We start from the raw sequence: 22,472 nt of genomic DNA, 5'->3' as shown, positions 1-22,472 counted from the left end.
TATGAAAATAAAGGCTTCCAACTTGATTAAATGAAAATTACCTCAAGTATTTTTCTTTTTAACATGTTTGAATAAAAAGTTAGAAGGGTCAACTTGCCTAATTTGGTAACGACTTCAAGGATATTACCAATTAGCTTATTTGAAGCAAGAGATTGTAAAAGGAGAAGAAAACTTTCCTAGAGATAGAGGAATTTTATCCCAACATGTTCTGGAATATAGATAAAGGAATGTAAGTTTTATAGCAAGTCCAATTCAACTAGAATTCTTCCACTTGAGTTGTTTATGAAAAAATCAATACTTAATGCTAAGTATAATTTCATAGAGTTGAAAGGGTGTGACCAACACGATTGTTAAAAAAAATGTACTTATAGAGATGTGCATCTTCTTAGAGAGGCTCAATACTTCAACTCACAAAATTAATGAAAAAAGAGAGATATTCCAACTTGACTAGATGACTTGATTATCTTGATCTAGTATTTTCAAAATTATTTTTCTCAATACACTAAATTTAAAGATTGCAATAATCATTTAATTTTTTACCCAAATTAAAATATAAATACAAAAAATCATCAATTTCACTCAATAAATAAACATAATTTACAAATTAAATTGAAAATAAGATAATCAAATACCCTATGAAAAACATTTGAAACCAGATAAAAATGATAAAAAAAAGGTTAATTTTCATAAAAGTAAAAGGTTAATTTTTCATAAAAGTTCTCAACCGAGAATGTGATTTCAAAATCTATGAAAAAGCCCAAACAAGCTGAGAAGCATGGAAATAACGGCTTTATCCATGTAGCATTGCATATGAATTCACTTTCATTGCCCATAAGAAAAGTTAGAGAAGAAGGTTGAACAGTCATACAAATTGGCGTGATGAGAAGTGAAGAAATTCTTTTGGAACTTCACGGGAATTTACATGATATACACACATGCTCATTAAAAAATAACATATAGAGCAAACATTTAGTGGGTCGTGGTTAGGAATTTAAATGATATACACATATTACTCATTAAACAGTAACATATAAAGCACAAATTCAGTGGGTCATGGTTAGGAATTTAGACACTCATTAAACAACAACATATAGAGCACTTGCTGCATAAAGTAATTAAGGATGCAAAGTAGGTTTAAATTAGCATATTTATTGTGATATTGTGAGACCAAAGAAAGTTGTAAATTTTATTTGGAATTCTATATTTAATAAATTTATTGAAATTTATATAAATAATATTTTTAAATTTAAAAGGTAAAATTGGTTTTCTTCGGAGGGTGGGAGATTTTTAATATATAATTTTTTTAATAGGTTGAGTTTAAATGTTTTATATATTAGTTTTCTTTATTAGACATTAGTGATAAAATTATATTCTTGAATATATAAAGGGATGTAATATTTTAAAAAATCTCTAGAGTCATTCAAATTATAGATATTCAACAACTCAAATATACAATTTCAACAATTCTAGTCAAATTTCAGGTGAATTTGATTAGAAAATATGTCCAGAAAAGAACAAAGTGTAGAGCAATTAGACTATGCTCATTGAATGAGTGCAAATGTTCTATCATTTGCACATTTTCTAGCAATCTCACCAAAATCCCACTATAGAAGAGTTGTTGGAATTACAATTTTCCATTGTTGGAATTGTAAAAATGCATTCAATGACCTCAAAAACCCCAATTAGCCTAGATGTAGTCTCAACAACTGAAATCCATGATTCTTCCTAGATCATCCACGTTGGTTCTTCTTGCATTAATATCTCGCATTGGGATATGCATCCCAAGATGTAATGATGGGTTGATGTGGGTTTTTGGAGGGACAATTTTGTCATTTTATTCTCATGGTGTGGAGCAATTTAATTCATTGTACTTGATGGTTAACATTGTATTGGCAATGTTTTTATCTTTGACTTTTGTGCATAGTGGAGTTCTTTGTGTGGGGATTGCACGTAGAGGATACCTGTGGTTTCTAATTTGTCTTGTGTTATTTTTTGTTTCCTTTTGGTTATCATTCAATCCATCATATTAAAAAAAATTCGTTTCTCTAGAGGAGGTGTTACTCGTGATATTTTTCATGGTGGGTGTACTTGATGTTTAGCATTGTATTGGTGATAGTTTTGTCTCGGGATTTTGCCAATAGTGGAGCTCTTTATGTTGGGAATGTATGTTGAGGATGCGTATGAAATTTTGTTGTTTTGCATTAGTTTTTTTATGTCATTTTAGTTAGCATTGAACCCTTCATAGCATCTTCGAAACAAATATTTATTCTTCATTTGTTTGGTAGAAGTGTTGCTCATGGTGTTTGTCCTTGTGAATGTTTTAGATTTTCCTTTCGACAAATTTTTAGTTTACCTTTGTTGATTCTACCAATGTTGACATCCTATGTGGGGATTTGCATTCAAGGACATGGTGGTGGGGTGACTTGGTTTCCTAGAGGGGTAGTTTCGTCATCATATTTTGGCCATTTGGGAATAGTTTAATTATTTGTACTTGAGGTTGAATTTATATTGAAAATGATTTTCTTCCAATCTATGTAGTGTTCTACTCATGGTGGAGATTTTCTTGTCAGGAACGTAGGCTGAGTATTCTTATGGGTGCTAGTTTGTGCTTTTGCATGGTCTAAAAAATAGTGGTTTCTTGTTCATTTCTAGTTTGGAGGTGCTACTCATGGTGTTTGTATTCGTGGGTGTTGTTGGGATTTTTTGTTGTGTCTCATGATTTCAAGGTAGCTTACTATTCTCATTGTTCTAGTGGGAACTTGAATTTCATGCATGGTTTTGGGTGTTTCATATTTGTTATTTGGTCTTGGTTTTTTTACTCTAACAATGGTGATAATTCATAGTTTGAATGGATTTAAAATATTCTTTTAACTCGTATTTTTTTTCAAAACATGCATGTAGTTGGGAATTTTGAATATATTTCTACAAGTGCTTTTGCAGTTTGACTTAGAGGCTAATTGTTGGTAGTGAGCTTTATATGTTGTTTGGGTATTTGCTCTATTTTTTGTGGACCAATTCTAGTTGGGTTATGGTGGACATGAGTGTCGGGGGTTTTATGTGTCATCACAATAAGAAAACATAGTGACTATGTTATAATGTTTCTCCTAATTGTACATGATTGAATTATTTTTTTCAAACTATATGAGGACTAAAGGGCAAGATATATTCTTCTCTAGGATTTTATTCCATTTTACTTAATCTTACCTATTGATATTATATAATCTACTCTTATCTACTAGTCTTATCTCAATTCTATTACCTATCTTATCTACTCTTACCTATGATTTTGAGAATCAATCTCATTTACCAAGAACTAATGTTGGGAATTGAAAGTGATCTTGACCTTATCTATCTTCTTGAACATATTATGCTCAAGTGATTTGATTTGATTTTTTCTTTTTTCTAATCATGTGTGTTTTCCCTTTCAAAGAATACTTCCCTTAACTTCCTACCTTGCCATTCATGACGCACATCTATCTTCCTCGTGACTCACATGCATTTTAGATCTCTCCCTTCAATATGAGACTCACATGAATCTAAAATCCAAACAAAATGAATATGGAACATAAGTGGAGAACCATCGGGGTTGGAGTGTCAACAATTTGACAACATGTTTACGGGGGAGGAAAAGACACTAGACATTGTGTGACATTTATCCATTTCCTAGTTTGTCTTTGGTGATGTGTATTGGTGCTTTAAACCACATTTAATGGCATGGTAGGGTTCTTTTATGTTTTTTTCCAGCATGCGTTTTTTTGATTGGTTCTACTCATGTCAAGGTCTTGCTTTGATATTTGCATGCCAGGATGTGGTGAGACATTCTTTGTTTTATGCATTCTATTGTGGAAGCCCTAGTGAAATTTCACATTTTGTTTACCTTTTTTAGGTGTTTTAGATTTAGAAATTGGTGTTTGAGTTCTATAAAGCGTTGGGTGGTGTTTTTTTGGCATAAAATGTGGTTTATTTTGGCATCGTGTATATTTTTTTGTATGTCCAAGGTTTTGTCTTTTTCCTTTGAATTATACAAAATATTTAGTTTGGATTGTTTGGTGGTTTTGGTCAAAAGGTGTAGCCATGGTTCCTCATTTTCCTAGAGAGAATTGTTGTTGTGAATTATGTGGCGGTTTATAATTCCCTTTTGTTGCATTTTAAATTTGTAGCTATTATTTGATGTGCACAATATGGGCATACTTTGTCTCTAACTCTAAATTAGGCCTTTGTTATGTGTTGGTCATGCATGGCTCTATATTTTCCTATGAATTTTTCAGCACCTCTTGTACTCGTAAATGGATCTACCTAATCTTCTCAACAATTTTTCTCGTTTTTAAAACATCGATCATGAGATTCTCCCTCACACCTCCTTATTTGCCATATGTTACATCCAATTATGAAGGTGGAAAATATTCAAAACAAGTCTCAAATGGTGACTTACTAGTTGAAGTTTGGATTTCTCTGTTGCAAGGGTGTTATATACAGAATAGATTTTTCATCCCAATCCTTCATATGCTCTTGATTGAAACCCATCTAAATGTGTACCAAAGTTCGTTTGGCTACTTCTGTTTTCCCATATTTTTCAATTTTTTCCCATATTGTCCCACAACGTAGTCCAAATTTTGCCGATAAATCTAGTATCCTTGTCTAAAATTATGCTCCTTGGTGTCCCAAAATGCATTAGACCTATTCAAAGAACAACTTTACTACTTCTTTTTCCCTGATAATATTTTTACAGGGCATGAGAACACACATCTTGCTAAACTTGTCAACTACCACTAATAGGTATGCATGTCCCTTGTTCAGGGAAAATTTTAAGGATGGAAGTTTATTCTATATTTTAGAAACCCTGGCGAATCTTACTAGTCCCTCATATGCAAATTTTAAAATGTTTGATGATATTTTTATTAAAATATTCATATTTCTAATGATTTTATATTAGTATATATAAAACTAATATAAAATTTTGGTGACTTTTAAGGTAAAATAATTTTATAATATAAAGTTGGGGTGAATCATATTTAGAAAAAATGGAAATTGGAGAATATTTTTTTTAGAAAAAACATGGAAAAGTAGCCCACATGCAAATATTAGCCCCTACATTTTTCCCTACCCTTGTTGTTAGCTAGTAAACCTCCTACAAAATCCTTGGAATTTATTTCACAAGGGCTAGTGAATATAGGTAAGGGATGATATAGACCATGTTTCTTGTTATAAGCTTGTTGTTACAACAAAGTATAATCCTCTAATGAACCTAGCTACATCTTCTTGCATCCTAGACTAGTACACATACCATTGTAAGTTAGAAACCATCTTCCCAACACCAAAATTCCTTGCAACCTTTGAGGTGTGAGCCTCTCTAATCAGTGACAATCACTCACCTTTAAGAACACATTTATTTTCTAGCCTTAGAGTAACCCATTTTTGGAGGTTACAGTCAATTGCATGGCCACCATAAACATGATGACTCTGTACCTATACCTATTGATACACCTCCCTCAGGTCCTCATTCTATGTATTGCCTCTCTGTATGCATCATGGATTTAAGGATCCATGTGTACTAAATTTCCTTCAGCTATGATATTTTATGCAAGTGGCCTTTAAAACATGTTAATCAACTTGTTTGTGTTTTCCTTCTTATACTTGATGACTAAATTAAACTACGATAATAACTCTATCCACTTATAATCTGTGGTTTGTTGTAGCTTACCTTGATCCTGTAGGTATTGTAGAAACTAATGATCTATGTGAATGATGGTCTCTTTACCCATCATAGTAGTGTTTCCACTTTTTGACATCTTGTATGGAGGGTATAGAGCTCCTTGTCACAAGTATTATTTTTAAGAACTACCCCATGAAATGCGTCAGAATGGTAACATATATTCCTTCCTCCCTACATCAAGACTTCTCCCATGGAATACCCATTCGCATATCTCTCCACTTCAATGGGTTGCTACAAGTTTGGCAATGTGAAAACTGGTGCTCGACTTATTTTCTTTTTTATCTATTCAAATGCCTTCTACTGATCCTTCCCCCACTAAAAACCATTTCGATTATCTGTTATGGCATGGAGTGGTGCGGATATTATCGACAACGAAGCTATGAATTTTCTCATGTACTATGTTGCCTCAACAAAACTCCTAACTTTAGAAAATCTTGTTTCCACTTGTTCTATGGCATGGAGTGGTGTGGCTATTGTTGAAAATGAAGCTATGGGTTTTCTTAGGTTCTATTTTATTCCAACAAAGCTCCTAAATTTACAAAACACTGCTAGGCATCAACCACTTCATGATGGCATCAATATTTGCAAGATATATCTTAATATCCCCTCCTCAAATCCCATAGCCTAAATACACCAAAGTATGCTATGCAAACTCATATTTATTTAGATTTTATAGTCGTTCGTGCTTATTTAATGTCTCTAGAATTTGCATCAAGTGTGATATGTACTCATCCTAGGTAGCATTGTAAACCAATATATCATCTAAATTAATAGTAACAAATGAACCTAGATAAGGGTACAATATATCATTCATTAATCTCATAGACATAACAGGTGCATTGCATAGAATGAATTGACATGAATAGCCACTCATACAACACTTGTTTGATATTCAAAGGAAGTTTTGTAGGTATATTCTTATTTGACTTGAAGTTAGTAATACCTTGATTTTAATTCCAACTTGATGAAATATTTTGCTAGTTGCAACTAACTTAATAGGTCATCAATCCTGGGAGGGGATACCTATTATTGAGTGTAATATTGTTTAATGATTTTTAATCAATGCACAATCATTATTTCCCATTCTTGTTTGAAGCAATCATGATGGGTGACCCATATGGTGAATTAGTTGGTCCAAGAATTTCTTCTTCGCGTTGTTTGCCTCTAGAACAAACTTCCTATACAACCCAATGTTTGGAAATGGAGAGCATGGTAACAATTAGTTCTTGTGTTCCATTTCCCTCTTGGGTGGTATCCCTTTAGTCCCTCAAAACACTCCCCTGTATGCTTTTAGCAACTCTTCCAATTATTTTCTTTGTTTATTACGACACCCCTCTAGGGATTCCTTTGATCTCATTGATTCCTATACAGATTGATTTTCTCTTAATTATAATAAAACATATTTCTTACTAAAAATGATCAATTTATTGGCTCGATTAGCACTTACAAGTGAAATATTTGACTTTCCCTTGTGCGCATTAATGGCGAAATATTTTTCATCCTTTATAAGGTGATACTTGTTAGTTCTTTGTATGAACATTGCATCCCTCATATACATGTATGAACAAGGTCTTCACCTAATGTGTTATCACTAAAAATTTGCCAAAATTGTTCAGACTAGCTTAAGGACAAGGTGTTTCCGCAGTGCATAGATCCCTTTAGTAGTTTCGCAGCGCTACATGTTTAGGTGGTTTCGTAGCGCGCTACGAAACTGGGGATTTGTCCTAATCCATAGCCAATATTTCGCAACCGACAAAGCACCATATCAGAAAGTCCACTTAGTAATTATGTTGGCTTTTTCTTCGGATCAACACCACCAGACAATCATGGGGAACAATGGCATCCTCAAATGCTTGCATCTTCTCCTCATGAATCATGTCTTGGTAGTGACAGTTTTAGTGATTGCAAGGTACTACCTCAGGTTAGAGGCACCCTTGTTGTTTGTCCCATGGTAGTTGTTATTCAATAAAGGAACGAGATTGCTCGGTTCACTGCTGAAGGAGGCACCAAAAACCTGACCTTTTGGTGCAGTACATGGAGAATATCTATGCACCTGTACTAAGAATACCAGCAGAGAAAGTTACAGTCCTATTGGTGTTCAATGGTTTTGCTTCTGCAAGCATTGCATTAACTACAAGGTTTCAACCAGGTTTGAAGAAATAAGTGGTACTTCCAAGAGACTCTTATCTCCAGGACTATTTCAATAACATATCTGAGTTTAGGTTCAACATATATCAGAGTTTTCCATTCAAACTCAAGTAAGGCAGTTAGCACTCGTCCTGTACCTTTCCATTAATGTTTTCAAGCTCTATTATGGAAATGAGGGCCTTTTTGAGGCCATCACTGGTTATGGTCTTGGCGGGTCTTCAATGGCTCTTTTGGAAGAGTTGGTGGAGGAATTTACACTATAGCTGATAATGTTGGTGATAATGTTGGAGACATAGCTGGCATGGGCTCAGATTTGTTTGGATCTTATGCTGAAGCCTCCCTGTACTGTTCTTGTGGTGATATCCATCTCATCATTTGGCATTGATTATGATTCTACGGCCATGTGTTTCTCCCTATTTATCAGTTCAATGGGTATTGTGATCTGCTTGATTACAACACTGCTTGCTACGGACTTATTCGAGATCAAGGCTGTTAAAGATATTGAACCTACTCTGAGGAGACAGCTGATAATCTTTACTGTGCTTATGAGACATTGGTGTGGTCAGCGCTGTTGGATTACCATCAACCTTCTCCATCTACAATTTTGGTTCAGTGAAAGTAGTGAAGAACTGGCATCTATTTTTCTGTGTTGCCATTGGATTATGGGCTGGACTTGTGATTGGTTACATTACTGAGTATTACACAAGCAATGTCTATAGTCCCGTCCAGGAAGTGGCCTAGTCGCTGCAACAAATGTCATATTTGGGCTGCCTTTGGGATACAACTCTGTAATTATTCCTATCTTGCTATTACAGCAGCCATATTCGTGAGTTTCAGTCTGGCTGCGATGTATGGAATTGCAGTTTCTGCTTTTGGAATGCTCAGTACCATTACGACTGGACTTGCTATAGATGCTTATGGTCCTATTAGTGACAATGCTGGTGGTATCGCTGAGATGGTCGGTTTTAGCCATAAGATTCGTGAAAGGATTGATTCTCTAGACGCAACAAGAAATATTACTGTTGCAATAGGCAAGGGTTTTGCCATTGGCTCAGCTGCATTGGTGTTTCTTGCATTGTTTGGTGCATTTGTAAGCCGGGTCGAAATTTCAACAGTTGACGTCCTTACACACAAAGTGTTCATTGGTTTACTCGTTGGGGCCAGGTTGCTTTACTGGTTTTCAACTGTGACAATGAAAAGTGTAAGAAAAGCAACATTAATAATGATTGAAGAGATCAACAGATGCCTCACTTAAAGAAATGATTCCTCCCGGTGCCCTTGTAATGCTCACACTCTTCATTTTTGGTACTTTGTTTGGAATTGAGACTCTGTCTCCGGTGTACAGTTTGCAATATCAGCTTCCAATACGGGCGGTGCTTGAGACAATGCCAAGAAATACATAGAGGCAGGGGCATAAAAAGCTGCGAGGGATCTTGGACCTAAAGGATCTGATTGCCACAAGGCTGCCGTTATTGGTGACACCGGGGACCCATTAAAAGATACATCGGGGCCACCTCTAAACATTCTTTGGTGATTAAAGGTCTTATTGAGGATGCCTGACGGTGATGTCGACGGATCCAGCTCTCAACAGATATATCTTATTGAATGAAGGCCGAGGACTAATCCCGGGATACCCGCAGTTTATGCTTGACTTATTGAGGAGATGCAATGGTGAACTCTGGTCAAATATCAGTCATGGGTTATGTTCGTATCACTAGCACAGAGTTGAATTGAGCTTAATAAAACCTCTGCATATTTTGTGTGAAGTTCTGCGCAAAGGATTTAAGATGCCAGACTAAGCCACAGAACGGTATGCTATCATTGAAGGTAGTATGGTGGGATCGTTCAGTTTATGCAAACATTCAACAATTCATTCATTTTTAACTCACTGTAAATGATAAGACAGCCCATGCAACCAAAGTGAGAAACACTGTCATTTTTAAATGCCTTTGTCTTTTGCCAAATATTAAATGAATTCGATTCAAGGAAACCGGATTAGATAAATATCTTTCGAGGTGGTGCATGATTCTTTCTTCTCAGATACAGAGCATTGGAAAGGGGTTGTAAGCAAGTCATACCTTGTGGGAATGGGAGTTGATTGATCTGTTGTTCGGAATGTTATGGACATGAAAGCAGTTTATGGAGGATTTGCAGCGGTTCTAGTACCACAGCCAGTTTGGGTTATGAATGTTGTGCCAATTGGTACTCCAAACACGTTTACAGTTACCTATGAGCGTGGTCTGTTTGGTATATATCATGACTGATGTAAGTCATTCAGTACTTACCCCAGAACATACGATCTTTTGCATGCTGATCGCTTGTTTTCTAAGGCACAAAGACAAAGATGTCAGGCTCATTGTTGTTACTTGCATTAGTGAGAATCACACTGAAAACGTATCTGCTTCAATGCAAACAATTAGGAGTTCGGTTTGAATGAAAGAAAGACTGTGTTTTTTGAAAATTACACAACAGTTTCGTAGCGCGCTACGAAACTGCTGTAGGAGTTGTTTTTGAATGAAGACAAACAGTTTGATGGGAGAATCAAGAATTTGCCAAAGGAAACACCTAAGGAACATTAAGGAGACCACATGAAGCCAACATAAGCCATTCAAATGATGACAGGTGTGCCTTTTTTATAAAGTGAAGTGTTTTTGTCTCGAGTTAAAGTTTTCATCATAAAGGCACTTTATTTTCGGTTATTAGGGTTTGAAAAGAGGTACATACGAGGAGTATTGTTTTGGCTTGTACACCTGCCCATAAACGAAGCCTCCAACACATCTAAAATATGGTGATGCTCATCATTTTTGGGGTAATAAAGAGCTGGGGACATGCTGCTACATTTTCAAAGAGTGCTGGGAGACAAGGACCGGAAAAACAGGGATTTTATCTTTATGATTAATGAACCATCAGCGCATTCAGAATCCAAAGCTAGCTTGTTCATTGCATCCTTATCTCAGCTATCTCGGCCAAAACTGAAAGGAGACAACTGTCAAATATCAAGAAAATAATCATGTTATGAGGAGAATGGAATTAGAGTTTTAGCTTAATTAGGACTCTTTGTAATTACAGCTCAACACTTAATGTAAGTTAGTTAGATGGTAGATAGGGGTAATTAGTAGTAGTCATCGAGCTCCCCTCATGCTGGAGGAGGAAGTCCAAATTAGTTAAGAGTGTTTCTCTATATATAGATGAAACTTTATGTAAGGGGGGTTGGATGTTTTGGAGAAGACTGTTTTTGGTTTATGTAAAAACAAATTTCAGTAATGCAAATGACTGTGTTTTCTTCTCAGGATTCACAATGGATCTTCTTGTTCAAATGTGTGATGGTATTCTTTCTTTAAGTTTCTTTTTCAGTTGTGTTAAAGCATAATCACTCAGAACTCATGAATCATGCTCTGACTTCCTGTATGCCTTGGCAAACTGTGGTTTCAAAGTTATGTTTGAACATTTAGATGTAAAGTGCCCTGATTTCTATGAAAAGATAGTGTTTTTGTTTGCTGAGATATGAGAGACTCCATAAGCCCAATGGGAATCAATCCAATGTTGTCCAGCCAGCTTATTTTTCATGTGTCTTATAAGAGTTAGCCATCTTTTCTTGTCATTAGTCAATATTCATAATCTGTGAGAGAGCCCTCTCAAACTAAGGAGGCTAAGCCTTAGTCCAAAGCCTGGTTTGAAATAGTTACATAGAATCTTGCTGATTGGCAGCCTTCAGTGCCTGATTTTGTGATAACATTTTGGTGCGTCTGCCAGGAGCCTAAAGATTATTCTTTCCCGAAATCATGAAGCTGAACTTCTGAAGGTAGCAGGAGCTCAGAAGGTTTTTGAGGCTGCAAAACTACCTTGGCGACTCCATTGTTGAACAATTCGAAATTCATAGGTTCATGGTGATTCCACTGGAGTTATGAAGGACCCAGATGCTACCATTCTTATTTCAAGGTATGCATGCATAGATTTTTCAGGAATTCATGGTTTCCCAAATCATTTTCCCAAGGATGCATATTTTCTAAGGAATGGTCCAAAATTCAACGGAGAAGATTTGAGTTTAACTTTGAATCATATATCAGATTTTTGTGAATTTTCACAGCTTCTTAGAGTTAAACATGAGGATGTTTGCATTATGTTATTCTATGATTCACTTCAAGGGAAATGTAAACAATGGATTGAAAGTTTTTTTATCAAATCCGTTAAGTCATTTCAAGACTTATGGCTTATGTTTTTGGAGGAATGGATAGATAGGTCAGAGGTGGTGGCAAACTCTCCTTCAGTTCAAGGTTTCAAACAATGGAATAATGATCATAGTAATGGAGACACAAATGAAAATTTTCCTTTGTCTTTGTCCTCATATCTAAAATCCTTTGACTGCAAGGCAGAGGATAAGATGAGATTTTTGGATGAAGTTGCTGAGGACATTGAGAAAGAAATTGAAGGTGTAGAAGGTCAAATTCAGGCATATAGTTTTCATAATCATGATCATTATTTTCAGAATTTTTCTATGGCAGAACGCAAGGAGACAATGCTGGTTCCTTTCTCTTTCACGATTGAGGAACTGTATACTGTTGTTGAAGATCAGTTCGCACAACCTGAAAGTTACAAGAATCATCAAGCTGATCAGGTATTCTATGATCCTGTAGCTGACTACATGGAAGAATTTTACTCTCAAGTTTTTCAGTTTTTCTATGAAGATCGGAGGCAATTTCAGTGGCAGAGGTCATCACAATATCATTGTGGCTCTGAACTCCGATGCAGTCAAAAAACTCAAATATCAGATAAAACAGAGGATTGGCTACATTGGAAATTTCATATTGATTGAGCAGAAAGAAGTTGAAATTGTTAGGGTAGGTAGGTAGGTAAATGCAAATAAGCTCAAGGTCGACTGAGCATTTTTTTTTTAGTAGATGTAGTTTTCTTTCTCCTACAGTGATAATCAAGCTTAAGCCCAAGGTGAAGGCCCAAGAAGCTGGAAAGGGATGTTTGTCAAGCAAATTTCTCTTTGTCATAAATGGATAAGGCACTGGACCTGCGAGTTCTTAGTGTACCACAAGGGCACACTATCCCAAGTGGAGCCACTGTTATCACTAAAAATTTGCCAAAATTGTTCAGACTAGCTTAAGGACAAGGTGTTTCCGCAGTGCATAGATCCCTTTAGCAGTTTCACAGCGCTACATGTTTAGGTGGTTTCGTAGCGCGCTACGAAACTGGGGATTTGTCCTAATCCATAGCCAATATTTCGCAACCGACAAAGCACCATATCAGAAAGTCCACTTAGTAATTCTGTTGGGTTTTTCTTCGGATCAACACCACCAGACAATCATGGGGAACAATGGCATCCTCAAAGCTTGCATCTTCTCCTCATGGATCATGTCTTGGTAGTGACAGTTTTAGTGATTGCAAGGTACTACCTCAGGTTAAAGGCACCCTTGTTGTTTGTCCCATGGTAGCTGTTATTCAATGAAGGAACGAGATTGCTCGGTTCACTGCTGAAGGAGGCACCAAAAACCTGACCTTTTGGTGCAGTACATGGAGAATATCTATGCACCTGTACTAAGCATACCAGCAGTGAAAGTTACAGTCCTATTGGTGCTCAGTGGTTTTGCTTCTGCAAGCATTGCATTAACTACAAGGTTTCAACCAGGTTTGAAGAAATAAGTGGTACTTCCAAGAGACTCTTATCTCTAGGACTATTTCAATAACATATCTGAGTTTAGGTTCAACATATATCAGAGTTTTCCATTCAAACTCAAGTAAGGCAGTTAGCACTCGTCCTGTACCTTTCCATTAATGTTTTCAAGCTCTATTATGGAAATGAGGGCCTTTTTGAGGCTATCACTGGTTATGGTCTTGGCGGGTCTTCAATGGCTCTTTTGGAAGAGTTGGTGGAGGAATTTACACTATAGCTGATAATGTTGGTGATAATGTTGGAGACATAGCTGGCATGGGCTCAGATTTGTTTGGATCTTATGCTGAAGCCTCCCTGTACTGTTCTTGTGGTGATATCCATCTCATCATTTGGCATTGATTATGATTCTACGGCCATGTGTTTCTCCCTATTTATCAGTTCAATGGGTATTGTGATCTGCTTGATTACAACACTGCTTGCTACGGACTTATTCGAGATCAAGGCTGTTAAAGATATTGAACCTACTCTGAGGAGACAGCTGATAATCTTTACTGTGCTTATGAGACATTGGTGTGGTCAGCGCTGTTGGATTACCATCAACCTTCTCCATCTACAATTTTGGTTCAGTGAAAGTAATGAAGAACTGACATCTATTTTCCTGTGTTGCCATTGGATTATGGGCTGGACTTGTGATTGGTTACATTACTGAGTATTACACAAGCAATGTCTATACTCGCGTCCAGGAAGTGGGCTAGTCGCTGCAACAAATGCCATATTTGGGTTGCCTTTGGGATACAACTCTGTAATTATTCCTATCTTGCTATTACAGCAGCCATATTCGTGAGTTTCAGTCTGGCTGCGATGTATGGAATTGCAGTTGCTGCTTTTGGAATGCTCAGTACCATTGCGACTGGACTTGCTATAGATGCTTATGGTCCTATTAGTGACAATGCTGGTGGTATCGCTGAGATGGTCGGTTTTAGCCATAAGATTCGTGAAAGGACTGATGCTCTAGACGCAGCAGGAAATATTACTGTTGCAATAGGCAAGGGTTTTGCCATTGGCTCAGCTGCATTGGTGTCTCTTGCATTGTTTGGTGCATTTGTAAGCCGGGTCGAAATTTCAACAGTTGACGTCCTTACACACAAAGTGTTCATTGGTTTACTCGTTGGGGCCAGGTTGCTTTACTGGTTTTCAACTGTGACAATGAAAAGTGTAAGAAAAGCAGCATTAATAATGATTGAAGAGATCAACAGATGCCTCACTTAAAGAAATGATTCCTCCCGGTGCCCTTGTAATGCTCACACTCCTCATTTTGGTACTCTGTTTGGAATTGAGACTCTGTCTCCGATGTACAGTTTGCAATATCAGCTTCCAATACGGGCGGTGCTTGAGACAATGCCAAGAAATACATAGAGGAAGGGGCATAAAAAGCTGCGAGGGATCTTGGACCTAAAGGATCTGATTTCCACAAGGCTGCCGTTATTGGTGACACCGGGGACCCATTAAAAGATACATCGGGGCCACCTCTAAACGTTCTTTGGTGATTAAAGGTCTTATTGAGGATGTCTGACGGTGATGTCGACGGATCCAGCTCTCAACAGATATATCTTATTAAATGCAGGCCGAGGACTAATCCCTGGATACCCGCAGTTTATGCTTGTCTTATTGAGGAGATGCAATGGTGAACTCTGGTCAAATATCAGTCATGGGTTATGTTTGTATCACTAGCACAGAGTTGAATTGAGCTTAATAAAACCTCTGCATATTTTGTGTGAAGTTCTGCGCAAAGGATTTAAGATGCCAGACTAAGCCACAGAATGGTATGCTATCATTGAAGGTAGTATGGTGGGATCGTTCAGTTTATGCAAACATTCAGCAATTCAGTTAGTTTTAACTCACTGTAAATGATAAGACATCCCATGCAACCAAAGTGAGAAACACTGTAATTTAAAAAAAAAATGCCTTTGTCTTTTGCCAAATATTAAATGAATTCGATTCAAGGAAACCAGATCAGATAAATATCTTTCGAGGTGGTGCATGATTCTTTCATCTCAGATACAGAGCATTGGAAAGGGGTTGTAAGCAAGTCATACCTTGTGGGAATGGGAGTTGATTGATCTGTTGTTCGGAATGTTATGGACATGAAAGCAGTTTATGGAGGATTTGCAACGGTTCTAGTACCACAACCAGTTTGGGTTATGAATGTTGTGCCAATTGATACTCCAAACACGTTTACAGTTACCTATGAGCGTGGTCTGTTTGGTATATATCATGACTGATGTAAGTCATTCAGTACTTACCCCAGAACATACGATCTTTTGCATGTTGATCGCTTGTTTTCTAAGGCACAAAGACAAAGATGTCAGGCTCATTGTTGTTACTTGCATTAGTGAGAATCACACTGAAAACGTATCTGCTTCAATGCAAACAATTAGGAGTTCGGTTTGAATGAAAGAAAGACTGTGTTTTTTGAAAATTACACAGCAGTTTCGTAGCGCGCTACGAAACTGCTGTAGGAGTTGTTTTTGAATGAAGACAAACAGTTTGATGGGAGAATCAAGAATTTGCCAAAGGAAACAACTAAGGAACATTAAGGAGACCACATGAAGCCAGCATAAGCCATTCAAATGATGATAGGTGTGCCTTTTTTATAAAGTGAAGTGTTTTTGTCTCGAGTTAAAGTTTTCATCATAAAGGCACTTTATTTTCGGTTATTAGGGTTTGAAAAGAGGTACATACGAGGAGTATTGTTTTGGCTTGTACACCTGCCCATAAACGAAGCCTCCAACACATCTAAAATATGGTGATGCTCATCATTTTTGGGGTAATAAAGAGCTGGGGACATGCTGCTACATTTTCGAAGAGTGGTGGGAGACAAGGACCGGAAAAACAGGGATTTTATCTTTATGATTAATGAACCATCAGCGCATTCAGGATCCAAAGCTAGCTTGTTCATTGCATCCTTATCTCAGCTATCTCGGCCAAAACTGAAAGGAGACAGCTGTCAAAGATCAAGAAAATAATCATGTTACGAGGAGAATGGAATTAGAGTTTTAGCTTAATTAGGACTCTTTGTAATTACAGCTCAACACTTAATGTATTTAATAAGTTAGTTAGATGGTAGATAGGGGTAATTAGTAGCAGTCATCGAGCTCCCCTCATGCTGGAGGAGGAAGTTCAAATTAGTTAAGAGTGTTTCTCTATATATAGATGAAACTTTGATGTAATGGGGGATGGATGTTTTGGAGAAGACTGTTTTTGGTTTATGTAAAAACAAATTTCAGTAATGCAAATGACTGTGTTTTCTTCTCAGGATTCACAATGGATCTTCTTGTTCAAATGTGTGATGGTATTCTTTCTTTAAGTTTCTTTTTCAGTTGTGTTAAAGCATAATCACTCAGAACTCATGAATCATGCTCTGACTTCCTGTATGCCTTGGCAAACTGTGGTTTCAAAGTTATGTTTGAACATTTAGATGTAAAGTGCCCTGATTTCTATGAAAAGATAGTGTTTTTGTTTGCTGAGATATGAGAGACTCCATAAGCCCAATGGGAATCAATCCAATGTTGTCCAGCCAGCTTATTTTTCATGTGTCTTATAAGAGTTAGCCATCTTTTCTTGTCATTAGTCAATATTCATAATCTGTGAGAGAGCCCTCTCAGACTAAGGAGGCTAAGCCTTAGTCCAAAGCCTGGTTTGAAATAGTTACATAGAATCTTGCTGATTGGCAGCCTTCAGTGCCTGATTTTGTGATAACATAATGAACCTTTGACATATCACATGAATTCGTGGAATACTAAACAATATCCTTAATTTGACTACATGTCGGAAACTACCACTAAAAATCACATTATTTAACACCCTACCAATACGAACCCAATACACCTTCCCAATTTAAAAAACAAAAAATTTCACTAGATATTGTAGGTAACCATTTTTTTTCATTAACTTTGAGCTCCATTTTTTATATATGCCAATATAAAAACATGTTACCCCCTTTTATATTCTCAATATATTGTGTCATTTTTTCCTCAATATATATCCCCCAATATGAATGCATGTGGTATGGTATTCCTCCCCCAGTGTAGCCCCCATGCATGTAGGGAATCCAAAACATGACTCCACATACACCAAGTGGCATTGCATTGAATCCTCCTTCATCAATATAATAAAAACATATAAGAAATTTTCTTTTACACTGTTTGGTCACCATTATATTTCACTCATTGTCAACCCATTTCAATGGATATGCGTTAGGATGATCATGGACCTCCAATCCAAGTTGGTTGAGAAGATATGCTACACTAGGATTTAATTATGATCTTGAGTTGAAAAGAGCATAAATATTTATCTTCTCGGCTTGTATATTTACGTAGAAGAGTTTGGTCATCTATTTCTCTTCTTATTGATGTCGGCTACTCAAATTCGCCCATTTATGCATTGATGTGTAAATAATATTCTCATCCATGTCAAAACTACTTTCAATTTGATTACAAGAATTTATGGCTATGATAATTTTCTTTGTATCCTTCTTATATTTCTTTGATTTGAGGTCAGGATGTACTTTCCAACACTTCTCATCTATGTGAAAATCAATGTTGTAGTGGTTGCTAGGATTTTTTCACTGCTTTTTTGTGGCTATCATATTTTTATCCTTTGGCCCTTTCTACTTCTTCTTCATCTATTTTGAATCTTCGAAATGTTCCTTCTACTTTGAACCACTTGATTGTCATTTCTTTTGGTTTATGCTTTCCATATATTTTGCCTTGAAACGAACCTCGTCCATCATTCTTGGTTTGAAAATCATCACTTTCTTTCGCAAATGTGTAGAACCCTTAGATACTTGAGGAATACATATAAGTTCTTGGGAGAGATTCCCAACTTTATTTCCATATTCCTAAATTTTGTGGTGTACTCTTATGCATTGTACCCCTGTTAGGCCTCTTTCTTGTCTTGCTTTATATCACCTTTTACTTGGAAATCCCTCATTCTTTTGTTTATTTTGAATGGTTATTGTCATGTTTTTGTGAATTATTAGAGACAATAAAGTAAGTATTTACTATTTTCCAGAATTCCCTTATTTTAAAAATATTTAAACATTAAAATAATCATTAATAATATTTCATGTGTTTGCAGGTTTAAAATTAGTTTATTACCTTTTTATACATATGCCAACAGGCCTTAATCTTGCACTCACCTCCTTATACTATGCATTAGATTCCTATACCAATTTGGATTCTTGCTCTCATGAAGATTCTTGCACAAGTTTATTATAAAACTGCCTGGTTCCTGTACCACACATCAATTTCCTGCACTCACATTCCTGCACCAGAGTCAAAGAATGTGCAATTATTCAAAATTGGAAGAAATTACTTACCTCGCAGTTTGAATATCAGTTTGAGGATATTTTGGGAAACGCTTGTTGGCTAACATTGCACTTAGTTTTGACCACCAATCGTAGACCGATAAAAAAGGATCCATTTACCAAAATAGTCCCTCATGTACCAGATTTAGCGCCTCTATTTGAAATTTAGTTGCACTGGAACTAGATCTAACTTTTATCCATGGAAAACTGTTAAAATTTGTAATTTGTTCCTTCTGTATTGATTGACTTGTTAATAGACCGATTTGTAATCTAAATATCTATATAAACTGAAATATGGTCTTGAGCCTAGGGGAGAGGAGATGGTCCCAATGTAACATTACGTGAGGATAGTCAATATGTAGAATGCTCCCTCTGTTTTCTAGAGTTTGATATTTTCCTGCACCATGTAAAGACTGCACCTTCAATATTAATCAAACCACTTAATGTCAGGCTATGTTTAACTTTGTTGAACATTTCATGTTTATAATCTCTGTGTGAACCATATCATTGACAGAAGGTGCGAGCTAGATGGGTTGTTCGCCAATCTAGCTTGACATCACTCTAAGTTGTTTAATATTAGGGTAAAATTGTGGTTTTCTGAGTGAGTGCATTTAATCTATCATTTACTATGAAAACGGTGTGCGTATGACTAGATCAAGAGATTTTCTTTTCAAAATGTTTTTCTTATCAGTATTTTTTGATCATTCTCATGCTTTGAAAGTAATGCTGGGGAAGATTGATTTTGTGAACATAACGAATTTCTATAGCAAATTATTTATTGATTACATGTCATTTATTTCAAATTAGTGTATATTTCCTTCCACGAATTGTGTTGATTATGCTGGTAGACAATTTTTTTTCTTGAGACTCTATTACTTGATCTTAATTTCACACCTTCATGATATGAACCTTTTGCTAAACACTGATATGTCTATTTCTTAATTGCATGATGGTAAACAGGGTATGCGATTGCTATATATCAAAGTTGTTCAAATTCCAAATGCTTTGTTTTGTGACATTTTTCCTCTACTAGTTTTGATTGTGTAATATTAATCTCTTGGCCTTCCCAAATTGGTTTAGATCTGATGGGAACTTGTGACCTCGTATTCCAGAAATACAAGACTTATTCCTATCTTTCGATTTCACTTTAATCCGAATGATTGTGATATGGAGTAAATATGTAATGATTGAGAATTGATAGACGAATAAATTAAATTCTAAACAACTCTAGAGTTGCATACTTAATTATTCAATGCATACTCATTTGTACATTATGGACATATGTCTCATTTTCTATTATTGATCATTTATAATCATGGTTGAGAGAATTTATTGATGGATGAAAACTATATCACACTTAAGGTTGGAAGGTCATGGTTCTAGTAGTGATTTTCTTTCTTCCTTTATTCCCACAAGCAGATATTTTCTTCCACAATATCATTTGCAAGACATTTCTTTATTCAAAGAGAGTGGGAGTTTTTTTCTGTTTTGATCTTGTCTACACAATATGCTTACATAGTGAACGTATTTAATAATGATTAATGATGCTTTTAGTAAATAATATCATAATTTCTTGAAGGATTTTATTACACGGACTCGGAAAACTAGATAGAATTAGTACAAATTAAATTCATGCTTTACATTGGTGTGAATTTATCTTGAATTTATTTCAACATTTACAATCTTCCTTTTTAATGTTGTTTAGACATTGCTTGGTTTCCAATTAAACTGTAGTTAGGATTTACCTTATGTCTTCCAATAATTAGGATTTCCTTTTGCAATTGCTAATAGTGTAGGTTTGTCTTTTGTTAGATTGCGATTTGTTTTCAACTATCAAGATTGGCATTTATTCTTTCTGAAGTTTCCTTTGAAGTGCAAGATTCAATTTTATTTGTTGAGATTGATGTGAAAGTTAGACTAGAATTTGATTTATAGGTTGTTGTGCCTCTCTCTGGCATTTCTAGTGTTGCGCCTCGAAGATCATGAAATCCCATATTTATAATTAAATTTTGGTCCATTAATATGCCCTATATTACACCCAACATTTTGGTGCCATTGTCAGGGAGGCGCTTAGGGGATTTACCTTGGTAACCTACTGTAGTTTGGTTTTCTTTTCCCTGAGTTTCTCTTGCAATTTTTTGTTTTTTTTTAATTTATTTCTCTCATGAATATCTTGGTTATTTGAAGGTTTTTCATTTCTCGGGTGTTGTAAGAACCCCCCTATATATATACACTACCCATTTGCTGATAGAATATCCCAGCTGGCTTGTTGAGAACAGGAAAATGGTAATTTGAAGAATATTCCAATGAGGACTTTTGATGTTGCTGCAGAGATATACAAAGCATCCAATGAAGAACTCACAATTGCATAATTTAATATTTTGCTTGAACATAAAATCAATATTATTAAATATTTGATTTCAACGTTGGATGAATTGCAAGAAGAACAGAAAAAGGATGAAGAACCACTGCTGATCTTTTGCGCTAGCTGTAGAAAGAAACACTTCCTTGGAAAGTGTCCACTTAGTAGCCTAAAGGTTTGCATAATTTGTGAAGAGACTCATGCAACAAAACATTTCCCATCACTGCTAATATTACTAAAGTTACTCAGGAAATCAAGTAAGGAATTGAATCCACTGCTAGGTATAACTCAAAACCCATCACCATTTAATACGTGGAATAATTCTTATTATCTTGAGAAAGTTCCACAACAGATTTATAATCCTAGAATTCCATGGAAAACTTTTGATCCTCCTCCAACTGAATACCTACATCGTGGCCATAATGGCCCTCTCCCTGGACCTCATCCTCAAATCAAATATCCCCATGGCCTCAAGAATGGTTTGGAGCCCCTTCCTTAGGGCAATATTTCATGCAAAATCAACAACAACAACCATAATTTCCATTCAAAACACTACCAATTCATCCTCCTCCATGGTCCCATATACCTTCACAACCTTACCCTGATCCATACCCTAGCCCTAATCCACATCCTATCCCTTATCCTAATCCATACCCTAGCCCTATTCCAAACCCTAGACCTAATCCTAATCCATACTGTAATCTAAATCCTAGACCTAATCCTAATCTTAATCCATACCCTAATCAAAACCCTAGACCTAACCCTAGTCCAAAACTTAACCCAAACTCTAACCTAAACCATAGCCCAAACTCTAATATAAACTAGCAGGTTGTACAACAATTTGAAACACCTATTCTTCCCATTGACTCCTCTACTGAGTGTAATGATAAATCTTCGAGTTTGGGGGAAGGGGTGAGCTTGGAAACATCGCTATCACTACAGAAAATTCACCTCAAGAAGATCTAAGAAAATTAGAGGACCAATCTATATTTGGAACATGTTTTGAAACTGTTGTGGGAGCTCAAAACCTTAGAATTTCCCTGAACTATTCTTGTGAATTTGAAAAGAAGATATTTGAGCCTGAACTTGACAGATTTTTGTTTTGTCTTTCACCATATCCTTCATACCTCCAAGAGAGTTATCCTCAAGTTGTGGAAGATTTGTTTTAGTTAGAGAATCATAAATATGTGGATCCCATTGAGTCCTGGTTTCACGCAGTCATCAACACACCTTATTCCCATATCATTCAACAACCCTTTGA

General features: G+C 36.1%; 2 pseudogenes; both read left to right on the top strand.

The window, feature by feature from the left end:
• The first annotated feature begins 7,747 nt into the window (after nucleotides 1-7,747).
• Nucleotides 7,748-9,395, top strand: LOC149195922 (pyrophosphate-energized vacuolar membrane proton pump 1 pseudogene; annotated as a pseudogene).
• A 3,986-nt stretch (nucleotides 9,396-13,381) lies between these two features.
• On the top strand, nucleotides 13,382-15,028 carry LOC149195921 (pyrophosphate-energized vacuolar membrane proton pump 1 pseudogene; annotated as a pseudogene).
• The last annotated feature ends 7,444 nt before the right edge of the window (nucleotides 15,029-22,472 follow it).

Source organism: Pinus tabuliformis, chromosome 2_2 (genome assembly GCF_031772625.1).
Source record: "Pinus tabuliformis cultivar Carrire ecotype Pingquan chromosome 2_2, CPIR1, whole genome shotgun sequence".
In the NCBI taxonomy this organism is placed as follows: domain Eukaryota; kingdom Viridiplantae; phylum Streptophyta; class Pinopsida; order Pinales; family Pinaceae; genus Pinus; species Pinus tabuliformis.
This window is presented reverse-complemented; position numbering and strand designations above follow the sequence as displayed.